General features: G+C 41.2%; 1 protein-coding gene across 1 annotated transcript in view; it reads left to right on the plus strand.

Moving 5' to 3' along the window:
- MREG (melanoregulin) overlaps positions 1–12154 on the plus strand; it is a 75400-nt gene that overhangs the window by 20339 nt on the left and 42907 nt on the right. The window lies entirely within an intron of this gene.

A 12154-nucleotide genomic window follows, 5' to 3' on the forward strand; every position in this document is an offset into this window, starting at 1 on the left:
GACTCCGGCACTTGGGGCTTGAGTGGCAGTGGGGAAGCGCTGCTTGGAACAGAGAGTTCTTTCTGTTTGATGTTCTCTCTATTGATTTAACGTATAATTAAAAGGCAAAACCTTTGTTTTTAGTTCTAAATAGAGTGGTGAGGGGTTACGAACTTTCTTAGGTTCTTACTGCTTTCTGTGTCCCTGCTAGGGAGATTCGCTTCCTCTATTTTGTATGGTGATCATTGGCACTGAAAGTGAGGAAAGATCTAAAATTTTAGGTTGCTACCAGAACAGAAATAGATGAGATTTTTTCCAACGGAAACATTTGTTCCAGTGACAACTGTCTAAGAGAATATTTACCTCGCTTCAGAGAGTTTTCCACACTTTATGTTGTAGCTACAGGATTGGAAACAAAGAGAAATCTTTTGAGCAGTACACAGATGAAAAAAAACTGATGGAGGGCTTTAACTATTCTCTACTATATCTGAAATGGAAAAAAGTTTTGGCTTTACAATATGATTAGTATTTATCTTCTGACCATTTGTGAATCATATGTGGCATTGTGGCATATACTGTACATTTTTGTAAGATTGAATAAATACCAGTCACTATGTCACAATAACTACTAGAAAATATTTCCTGGTAACCAGGATGTCCTCCCTATGGCCAGTCATGGAATAATCAGATGGCCACATCAGTAGAAATGGGGCAAAAAATAAAGTCACTGTTCTGGATGTAGTACATGCTCAAAATGTACACTGTACTGTTGCTTGGCAGTGATGGAGTATGGAAGTAGCATGCATCACATATGATGCTGATCATCATAACAAGGCAAGGAGCGGAAAGGGGAGGTCTGCTTGGCAGAAAGAGTGAAAAGGTCTGGGTTCTGCTGTCTGACTTGAGGTATTCGGAAGAGTTAAAGTGAACGAAAGTGAGAACACTAACTCAGTGGAAAGCAATACACTTTGCAGGATCTACTGGTTTACCCTAATTTACTGAAAAGACAGGGTGAGGATTATTACATTACCTGGCATCCCTGCACAGGAGAGACCCTGGCTCTTCTGCTGCCTGAGACAAACCCCAAAATGCCCCAGCATTGGTTGTCAGCAGGAAAACATTTCCAAGAGTTGGTTATCAGTCTAAAAACTGCCCCAGCATTGGTGGTCAGTAAAGGATGAAATTGGCCAGTATTAGTGGTGAGAAAAAGGAAAAATTCTCCAGTGTCAGTGGAAGAAAGAATGCCTTGGCAACTGGTGGTCAGTAGGAAGAAGGACGCTCTTGTAAGGTCAGTAGGAGAAAAAATACACTGATGTTGGTGTTAGTGGGAGGAAACATATGGGGGGGGGGGGTTGAGGTGTGGTAAGGACTCTGGATGGGGATCGGGGCTCTGCAGAAGACTGGAGAGCTCTGAAGAAGGCTGGGTAGAACTGTGAAAGAATGAAGGTTCTGGAAGGGGCTGGGGGACTCTATAGCAGTCTGGATGGCAATATGGAAGAATGGTATTCCTTCAGGGGGCTCAGGGACTCTTCAGTAGGCTGGAGGGCATTGTGGGGGATGGGTGTGGGCTGGGTGTCCTCTAGGAGCTTGGAGAGGACCCAGCAGAAGCAATGCTGGGGATCAGAGCTCTGAAGCAGAATAGTTGCTCTTTATGGGGCTTGGGGCTGTGTTTCTATCCATCCCCCACTTAATTTTCAGATCTGACATGGGAACACCCTCCACCTCCCCTTCAGGAAGTGTAAAATTTTCTTCTCCCATGCTATGAATCATATGACAGGGATAGGAAGGATGTAGATCTACTCCCTGGCAGGATCCAGAAGAAGTCACGCACTGCCACACTCCAGAGTGTCTAGATACTACAGGATCCATATTCCTCTTCCCTAGTGCACTGCCAGAGTGCTGCATGAGGCGAAATTTAAAGCCTAACTTCAGCCATTAGTTTTTACTTCTGGATAGAGTAAGAAATAGTTGAACATTCTGTCTGTTCTTTATTGCTTTCTGTACTCGTCTTGGGGACGCCTTTCTCCAGCTGCTTTTCCTATGACAATAGAACAAGTAATGGGTACATGGTTGGCACTAGGACAGGAAGGCACACTCAATAAAAACATCAAATGTTCTAAATCTTCCCTACTCTTCTAAAAATGTGTTTTTATTTATGTCTGTTTCTGTTGGACAGGATTTCCCATCACTTCCAGTCCAATAATCTCATAAACAGGGACACAGATGGCAGTAAAATCCCAGGAGAGAACCTACACCTCTCCCACTCTATCCACTATTAAAAAAAGCTTTTTTTTTTTAACAACAAATACCATTTTCTGGTCTCGTGCCAGGAAGATACATATAAATTTGGAGGTAGCATTAGATACTACTGAAAAATGACTCTACAAATTGAATTTATCATATACTATACATGAAAATATAAAAGTATAGTTCACAAACAAAGCACTTTCCCTAAACATAATTTTGATGTTATCTGGTTCCAGCAGTGTTGCCTTGAGGAGGTTCTTGCTCCAATAAAGAGATATTAAGGTTCTTTAATGCATATTCTGCATCAGACCCAGAGAAATGTAGCTGTTTCCAGAGTTATTCTTTCATGATGCAATGTGAACATCTACTGTTGGAATGCAGTGTTTCCTCTGGTAGCCCTTCACGAGAGAGTCACTGCTGTTAACCATGTTCCACACTCGCACCTTTGTGGTTTCCTGTGCACTTTTCCACCAAGGAGCATGCAACCGCTTAGCACTCCTATCTTGCAGCACTGCGGTTCTTACTTCTAATCCCAATCAGGACACCACCTGCATGTAGTTAACATACTCTCCCTGTGCTTGTCCAGATTTCCTCTGGGTACTCTGGTTTGCTCCCATAATCCAAAGACATGCTGGTACGTTAATTGGCTCCTTTCTGAATTGGCCCTACTTTGTGCATGTGAGATAGAGACCTTAGATTATCAATCAAAAAAGCTCCTACACAGCCACAAAACACTACTTCCTCCCTAGGAAGTGAATAAGCAATTATATGTACTTTTTGTGATGAACTACTAAACGAACCCAATCTATCTTAAAGATTCAATAAACCCACACATTCCAAAAAGTGATAATCAAATCTAAACCTTGAATAATAAATCATCCCTCCAATATGTAATCCAAAATCATCAAATATAGCAATCAGAATAATAAAATATCATTAAATAAAATAAAATAAATATAAAATTTAAATAAATCAAATAAGAAAAATAAATAAAATAAGTGTCCAAATCTCCAAAAAAGATCCCTTCAGATGAAGTCCGGAAGTGACGAAACGCGTTAGAGGAGTGACGTCATCACGCACACACGCTAACCGGAAGTGTCGCCGCGGCCATTTTGTCGGTTGGAAACAATCGTTTTTTCAACCAGAGATTGAAATGTTCAGTGCAGAGAGCTGGATAACGTGTTTTTATATGTAAGTGTGGATTAAAATTTATACCTTTTTATGGAATCTGCCTGATAGAGCCTTTCTTTGTCCATATGAGGAATACCCCGGGATAAGAATGATGGAGAAATACCTTTCCTGTTTAACAGTATATGCCTGAATATATCATAAGAGGGTAATAGTATTTAGCATCTACTTTGGCTGGAGTACTAAGGATATTGGTACCTAGTATCACTACTCACTTGAGATTGGAGTGATCACGATTTCTCACGTTTATTTTATTTATTGATTTTTCACCATTTTTTGATGTGATTGAATTTTGCACAGTGTGAAGCATATATATATTTATGTTTGAAGGTAGTACACTATGATATTTTTCTTTTTTTGAGGATATCAAGGTATTCTTGCGGAATCGTTTTGCTTCACTGAACATATAAAGAATTTTTTTTTTTTTTTTTTTTTTTTGGAATTTTGGAATTTTGGACATTTATTTATATAGTATATATATTTTTGGAGATTGGGACACTTATTTTTTGGAGATTTGGACACTTATTTTATTTATTTTTCTTATTTGATTTATTTAAATTTTATATTTATTTTATTTTATTTAATGATATTTTATTATTCTGATTGCTATATTTGATGATTTTGGATTACATATTGGAGGGATGATTTATTATTCAAGGTTTAGATTTGATTATCACTTTTTGGAATGTGTGGGTTTATTGAATCTTTAAGATAGATTGGGTTCGTTTAGTAGTTCATCACAAAAAGTACATATAAGAGACCTTAGATTGTTAGCAACTTGAGAGCTGGGACTGATGCGAGTGGTGCAGTGTAAATTCTTGAAATAAATTTAAAAAATCCTTACGCCCATTCCAACTATTCCCGCACAAGGACAAGGTTAACACAGAAAATAAACTGAATTAAAAAGTGCACTTCAAGGCAAATATGGATAGCAATGCCTAAAAATGAAAAATGTTCTAGACACCTGGAAAAGGTTTGTAAATGAGTCAAAATACATCAGAAACCTGTCCTATGACACTAAAAATGTTCAACAAGTCCAGAAAACAACATCCTTGTGCTTATACAAGGCAGATTATCTTCAGTGATGTAATCCACATAATGGAACATCAGGGAGAACTTTTATGCACTGACTTCATCATTTTCTATTCTTCTTCCACTCACAAAAGCGAGGGAGTACAGGAGTCAGTTAGGACGAGTAGCATTACTACATTTGAAAGGGAATTAGAACAGCAGTCAAACAATAAATGATTATGAAAATACCATATGCATTATAATTCAGTGAATTGACTATTATTTCTTCTGGCAATGATGGTGCTATTTCCTGCTTTTACCTGGTGATAAAGACAGAAGCTAGTACTGTTTTATGGAGTAATAACTTTGTGGATTAATATCAAAAGCTATCAGCACCTAAAATTATTATTAGCAAATGTAGAATCATTTTAAATAAAGTGGTCAAATCTAGATATATTTGTGTGCTTGGAATCACTGAAAACCACCAACTACAAGGTATTAGCCATCACTTATTCAGAATATTTATAGTTATTTGAGCAGTGCTAGCTGCAGAGACAAAAGCCAAAATATGCAAATGTAGCACTACCCCCCTTAGGAGTCGCTGGAAGATTTGGGTCCCCCTATAGTCCTGCACAGCCAGGCATCACTCATCTTCACAAAAGCTTGCATCCAGAGTCAGAAATCAGTCCTTGAGCTTTGGTTTTGTTGTTTTATTTAGAGGATTTGACCTGGGATAGGGTTAAAATACAGGATGCCCAAGATTACTGATGAACTGAGGACAACTTCCTGGAACTATTTACAAGCCTTCTCTGCAGCACAGTCTCTGTTGGAGAGCTAGCCAGCATCTCCTTAGTGTACCACCCCAGACCCTAGATGAACTTCTCTTCACCCAGCAATCTGGAGGTATCCTTCAACAGGAAATCCAGTTCCTGTTACTTTAAGAAATGAACGGTCACTGGCATGTGGCTAATCTGGTTTCCCACCAGAGTGCTCCTTCCCCTATCCATCCAGGGGGTCCTCTCCTGTATGGCTTGTGGGTTGGTGGCTGCTATCAGGCAGCTGGGCTACTCCTTCCCTGCCATACATTTGGTCCTCTCTCAGGGGGCCAGTGAGCGCCGAGATTTCCTCCTTTCCAGCACCAGATCTGCAGGTAAGCCCCGTCCCAGTGGACCTCCTCTTAACCTTTTTCCTTCAATCTCACATCTTCCTCTCTATCTTCAACCCAAACTCTCCTGCAACTGAGCAGGCTCCAACACTTTTCAGGGTGTCCCAGCCCCTTGCCAAGCTTTCTGTTGGAGATTGGATAGGGTCCCTTCAAGAGTGCAGCCATCCACTCCTCAGATCCACCCACTGCCTCTAGGGCATTCCTCCAAAGCCCTAAATCAGAGGGAAATTCCAGAGGGGCTGGCCTGCAGAGCCTCTCAGCTCCTGACCATGATTTGACCTTCTGGCTATTACACTCATGTTGTTACTCAGCCTTCCTCACTACCAATTAAACACTAGCTCCCCCTAGCTAAACATGAAGGGCACAACACAAATATGATTTTAAGACTAAAAGCACATACATTTTAGTGTACATTCTCAGCAGACCTCAGTGCACTAATCAGTTCATTCCAGTGCCCATGCATGGGAGTTACATCATCCTGACTCCACCAATCAAGATGGCTGAAAACCCCAAACCTGGAAGAGGCCGATGATGAGATTTTGACACAGACAAGGCAGCTTTCTGCAGGGGAGTATTACGTTCTGCTTTATACTCGCCTTACTAGTGCAAGCCCTTAGCAGCCAGTGACAATATCTGGTGCTTCCAGATATAAGCAAACATCTTACCTCCTTCCTTGTGGCAGTGTTTGAGTCTATCTCTCTCTTGAAGAATATATCTCTACTGAATATTGATGTAGTTGTTGCATAAAATACATGAACACAGTAATCCAACAACCCCATTCAACAACCTCTCCTTATATTTGTCCCATTTCAAATCTCTATAAATTTGTTTCAGTTCACTAAGAGATGTCATCTTCTCATCAGAAGCTCTGATTCACTTTTGCTTCTCATGGGTTGGAAGTCTTTGCATCTCATCCTATGAATCTGGCTCTGGTTTTAATGCTACGCAAGCAACATAGAACAGATGTTTGGCTGGGATGCCTTTATTGCTTCTGCTGGATTTCCTGATTGAAGCTTCTTGAAGCCTGATTTCTTCTTTTTACAGTATTTAGATTGTCTGCATTAATTTCTATTTCTGTATGACTTTGTTGCTTATCTTCATGTGACACTGATGTGGAATTTTCCTCAGTTTGATATGTTTGTGTTAGTTCACGATAATTTGAACACACTGAAGTTTCGACATTACACTTCTACTGATGGTTACCTTGTTTGTGTCTTGGTGAAGAATTCTGTGTCCCTTCTGAGATTCACTGTACCCCACAAGTACACCTTCCTGGATACTATAAAATCAAGCACCTAGGCATGTAGACTGTTTCTACAAGCATTTGTGAAAGAATGGGTCACTCTGAGGAGCTCAGTGAATTCAAGCATGGTACCGTGATAGGTTCCACCTGTGCAATAAGTCCATCTGTGAAATTTCCTTGCTACTAAATATTCCACGACCAACTGTTAGTGGTATTATAACAAAGTGGAAGCAACTGGGAACAACAGCAACTCAGTCATGAAGTGGTAGGCCACGTAAAATGACAGAGCGGGGTCAGCGCATACTGAAGCACACAGTGCGCAAAAGTCACCAACTGTCTGCAGAGTCAATAGCTAAAAACCTCCAAACTCCATGTGGCCTTCATATTAGCACAACAACAGTACATAGAGAGCTTCATGGAATGGGTTTTCATGGCCGAGCAGCTGTATCCAAGCCTTACATCACCAAGTGCAATGCAAAGCGTCAAATGCAGTGGTGTAAAGCACGCCGCCATTGAGCTCTAGAGCAGTGGAGACGTGTTCTCTGGAGTGAAAAATCACATTTCTCTTTCTGGCAATCCGATGGACATAAAGAAAAGGGAAAAAAGGGGGCACACCAGCCTAGTGCATTACTTAGGATGATAGTTTTATTAAATACAAATGTAAAATATACTCATAAACACTGTGGTAACATAGGCATATCAGATACAAAGCACCAATACACAGGGTCAGCTCCCAATCTTGTGAGGACCCTATTGTGGCTGATGGGCTTCAAGGAGCAGTCTCCTCTTCCTCAGAGCCTATCTATTGTCTTAGTCTGATAGTCTTTTATCACAAAAACCAAGGTCACATGGCATAATAGAAATCCCTCCCATTGAGAGGTGGGGAAACTGCCCCAGAACATATATGGCAAATCTCTATAAAGATTGCAATCAAATCATGTACTGTATAAATACAAAACAACATGTTTCTAAAAACACATAAAAAAACATTATAAAATATTATAATTAATATTATAGTTAATATTTAAATTCATATTTTAAATTCATCAGAATGCTGGATCACAGTTGTATCCTAGCAGAATATAAACAATAGTTAATAAATAGTACATTTCTTAAGTAGTAAAATTGTTAGCTTGTGACTCATAAAAATGAGTGGGGGATTATGGTGTGGAGTTGTTTTTAGGGGTTGGGCTTGGCCCCTTAGATCCAGTAAAGGGAACTCTTAAGGGGTCAGTATATTAAGACATTTTGGACAATTTCATGCTCTCACCCCCTTGTGAGAACAGTTTGGAAATGGCCCCTTCCTGTTCCAACATGACTGTGCCCCACTGCACAAAGCAAGGTCCATAAAGCCATGGATTAGCTAGTTTGGGGTGGAGGAAGTTGACTGGCCTGACCTCAACCTGATAGAACACCTATGGGATGAATTAGAGCAGTAACTGCAAACCAGACCTTCTCGTCGGACATCAGTACATGACTTCACAAATGCGCTTCTGGAAGAATGGTCAAACATTCCCATAGACACTTTCGTAAAACCTTATGGACAGCCTTCCCAGAAGAGTTGAAGCTGTTAGAGGTGCAACTCAATATTGAACCTTACGAACTAAGACTGGGATGCCATTAAGGTTCATGTGTATGTAAAGGCAGGCATCCCAATACATTTGGCAATATAGTGCGTATATATATATATATATATATATATATATATATAATCTGCTCCAGTTGCAGCTGAGTTTACACTAGCGCCTGAAGTCTGGGCACCTGAAGTCTGAGGGCTTCATGCTGTGCTGTTTTACTCAGCAAACCACCACCCTTTAATCTCATTAGGTACATTTTTCTACCCTGACTTGATCAGATTTGGACATATCTTCTTCAAATCAAAAGGGTGGCGCAGCTGGACATGGGAGATACATGGTATTTATGTAGAAATGCCTTCTGACCTTATATTACATTGAACCTTATTCAGTGCAATAAAGGCCAGAGAGACCACAGATCTTGAATTAATTCTTCTTCTTAGGTTCCATTCAGTGTGGGCCATGAACAGATCCCTGCTGAATATGAGCAGAACAGAACATATCTCCCTTTGTCACATCCAAGTCCGTCCATTTTTAGCTGCATAAAAAAAAGCTTTCCAGTTCCATATTAGATCTATGCCATCAGGAGACATTTGTCCTCATCAAGCCTTAACACAGGTCCCCTTGTGCATTCTGTTCTGTCATGATTTTATTAACATCAACTGCTTAAACCCCGAAGAAAGGGAGAAAGAGAAGTTTTTTTCCCCCTGAAACGCGTTGGAGTATTTGATGCTCTTAACCATTAAATATTTTTTAACAAAATCCTACAAGTGACATGAAATTTTGTGCCAAGCGCTCCTCAGTACACATCCAAAAGTTAGATCGGACTACCTCTGTTATGTTAAGGGGCAAAAATATGGAAAAGAATGCAGGCCTTTTCCATTTTTTTTCAAACCTGGACAGAGATTGTAAACCAATGGCAAATTTTTTTTCATCAGGCCAGTCAAAGACTAACACTGAGCTTTCAGGTTTGCCTGAAAAACTAATGGGCTTACCTGGTCGGGTTGTCCCTGTGCAGGGTGCCATAGGACTCAGTTGAAATGAAACTGAGTTTGAACTCAGATGTTAACATAATTGGATGCATTAACAAAAATTGGTGCAGGGAGGAAAATGCACCATTTTCTGTATGCACACGTGTTAAGTGCTTGTGTGAGTGCGACATGGCAATTTGTTGACAAATTATTTTTTTTGCATCATAACGGTGCATTGTTTGTCCATACACATCCACCTCTCCTCTTTCTTGTGGACTGTATTTACACCACTGTGGTAATGGCGTACTATTTAAAAACATTTTTAACTTAACGGTTAACAAAACAACACAGAAAATGCACCAAGATTTATATTACAAATTGGCATATTACCCTTTGTAATTTAAAATGTATGTATGTGTTTTCTTTTCTTCTTTTTAAAGATGATTGCTTCTGAGCAGATAAAACAGGTTGCCTGTCCAGTGAGTTGCTTGCAAACTCAAATTTTGCTAGGGGCAATCTGTGATATGCAAAGAGCTTTGTTACATGAGTAGCTTGTGTGAGCTCATTTCAATTTCACTCCTTTTCATGTTAATGAGAATTAAAGATGACTGTCTTTATAGTGTAGATCATTTAATTAGCCTTGTGCATGCAATTTCTATGAGCAAGTAAATGGCAGTACTGACCTTTTCTTGTAGAGGCCAATCTGTTTGACCTATCACAAGCTCAAGTTTCCTTAACCAGCTACCATTTTCTTTTCTGCAATGGTCGAAGGACTTAGAAAATAGGATGCATAATAAAGCTCATATGCCATCTCTACAAATCATCCAGTATCCTCTAGTGTCCTGGTTCCGAAGACACAGACCGCCTGATACCAGTGTGTGAGCTGTCATATGCTGGGCTGGGTCAATCACCTGTTGGGCACCTGCTTTTTAGCCTTCTGGCTAAGGTCAAGTGTAGTATCTGTTCTTATTAGTTTTCGGGAGGGGGAATGCCAGTGCCTCTTGTTGAGTGAAGGTGCTGGTTTGTACCCCTGCTGATATAAATATGTATGGAGCTGTGAGCTTGTTCCTTTTCCTCCTGGATTGATTCAGGCTTGTCCCCAATTATGACAGGGCTCTCCCTAAGCTCTAATGCCTTCCTCGTATGGATAACAGCTGCACTGGTCTGGCTGAGAGCCAGGCTTTGAAAGAAACCTGTAGTGTATGTGCCCCTGGAGTGGCAGTCCAGGGGTGCCAAAAGTCTCACAGTGAGGGAGCTCACTTTGAGTTTTAGGCACCATGGTCACTACACCAGTCACGCTTTTTTTCGCATTTGCTTCTAGGGCCGGGCCAGAGGAATTTTTATTCCTGGCCGAACGGCCCATCATAGTATTGCACTATGGCACTAAGCACTGGTGCACTTCCCCTTTCCCTTTTTATTTTCTATGTTTGTTTGTCACTTGTGCATCACTGTATGCACTTTATCACTTTCCTGATTAGTAGGGTGTAGGTCCTCGAGCCTGCCCTGAAAGTTTTGGGTGGGGGAGGCATGCGGCCTTCTGGTCAGGTTCTCCCCATCCCATGGGGTCTCCCATCAGGGAAGCCCCACTTAGTACTCGGGGCGGCCTTGCTGAAGAAAGGGGTCCACCTGGTTTCAGCCAGGTGGACCAGTGAGTGTCTTAGTCCCTGTCAGTAGCCTTGTGCCTGGAGGGATCAGGGCTAAGGCCCTTTCTCTCACTTTGTGCTCACTTTTATTTTTGCACTGGGTGCTACTTTTGTGAGTGTGTTTACTACATTACGGGTTTTAAAAAAAAGTAAAACCTGTTGGGCACCTGCTGCAGAAGGGTACTGGGTAGTAAATTGCTCTCTGCTTTACAGTTTTCTCTGCTTTAAAAAAGCGTGGGGTCCCCCGATGCATACCAAGCCCTTCGGGTCTGGTATGGATTTTGAAGGGAACCCCCAGGCCAAAATATTTTTTTAAATGGTGTTGGGTTCCCCCCAAAATCCATACCAGACCGTTATCTGAGCATGCAGCCTGGAAAGGGGGGTGACGAGTGAGCACCCCTCCTGAACCATACAAGGTCACATGCCCTCAACATACAGGGGTGCTTATCCGAATCTGGAAGCCCTCTTTAACAAGGAGGCCCCCCATATCCCGGCCTCCCCAGTGTAGTGTAAACAATGACAGTAGACAGTCTTTCACAAGTCCTTTATTAAAAAAAAAACTTTAAAAAATGTCCCCCAAAGTAGATCAATGTCAACCACAATGCCCGCCGCCACTCCCAAAAGAAAAAAGCTTCACTCTAGATGCTGGCTCCCAGTGTCTGACAACTGTGCTACTGTGATGACATCACAAGGGGGTGGTGTCATTCTGCCCCCTTGTGACATCATCATGTGGTGAGATTAGCCAAAGCATTGTGGTCAGGTGCATTGCTTTGGCCAATCACAATGCGAACAGCCCGCCGAACTCCCTTACCGTTCATGTGTTTGCCGAACACACGAACGGCCAATGTTCAAGTCAAACTAACGCTTCAGTTTATGGTTAATTGTGAATAATGGCTTTAAAATGATTGCTGTCACTCTGGTGTATGTGATGATACCTAACATGTGGCATGATCATCACTTTCATGGGCATGTGCACCCAACATGCATCTTTGCATTCCTGTGTGTTGGCTTTTTACTGTTATCAGGGCTCTGGAAGAGAGATGTATCCTCACTTCCTGTCCTGCTGACCACATTTTACCAGACAAAAATTGAAAGGAACTCTCCAGAGTTTAGAAGTCAGCAGAGTGCAATAC

This window comes from Staurois parvus, unplaced genomic scaffold (genome assembly GCF_062004578.1).
Source record: "Staurois parvus isolate SC_StPar_1 unplaced genomic scaffold, SC_StPar_1.0 ptg000011l, whole genome shotgun sequence".
NCBI classification, from domain to species: domain Eukaryota; kingdom Metazoa; phylum Chordata; class Amphibia; order Anura; family Ranidae; genus Staurois; species Staurois parvus.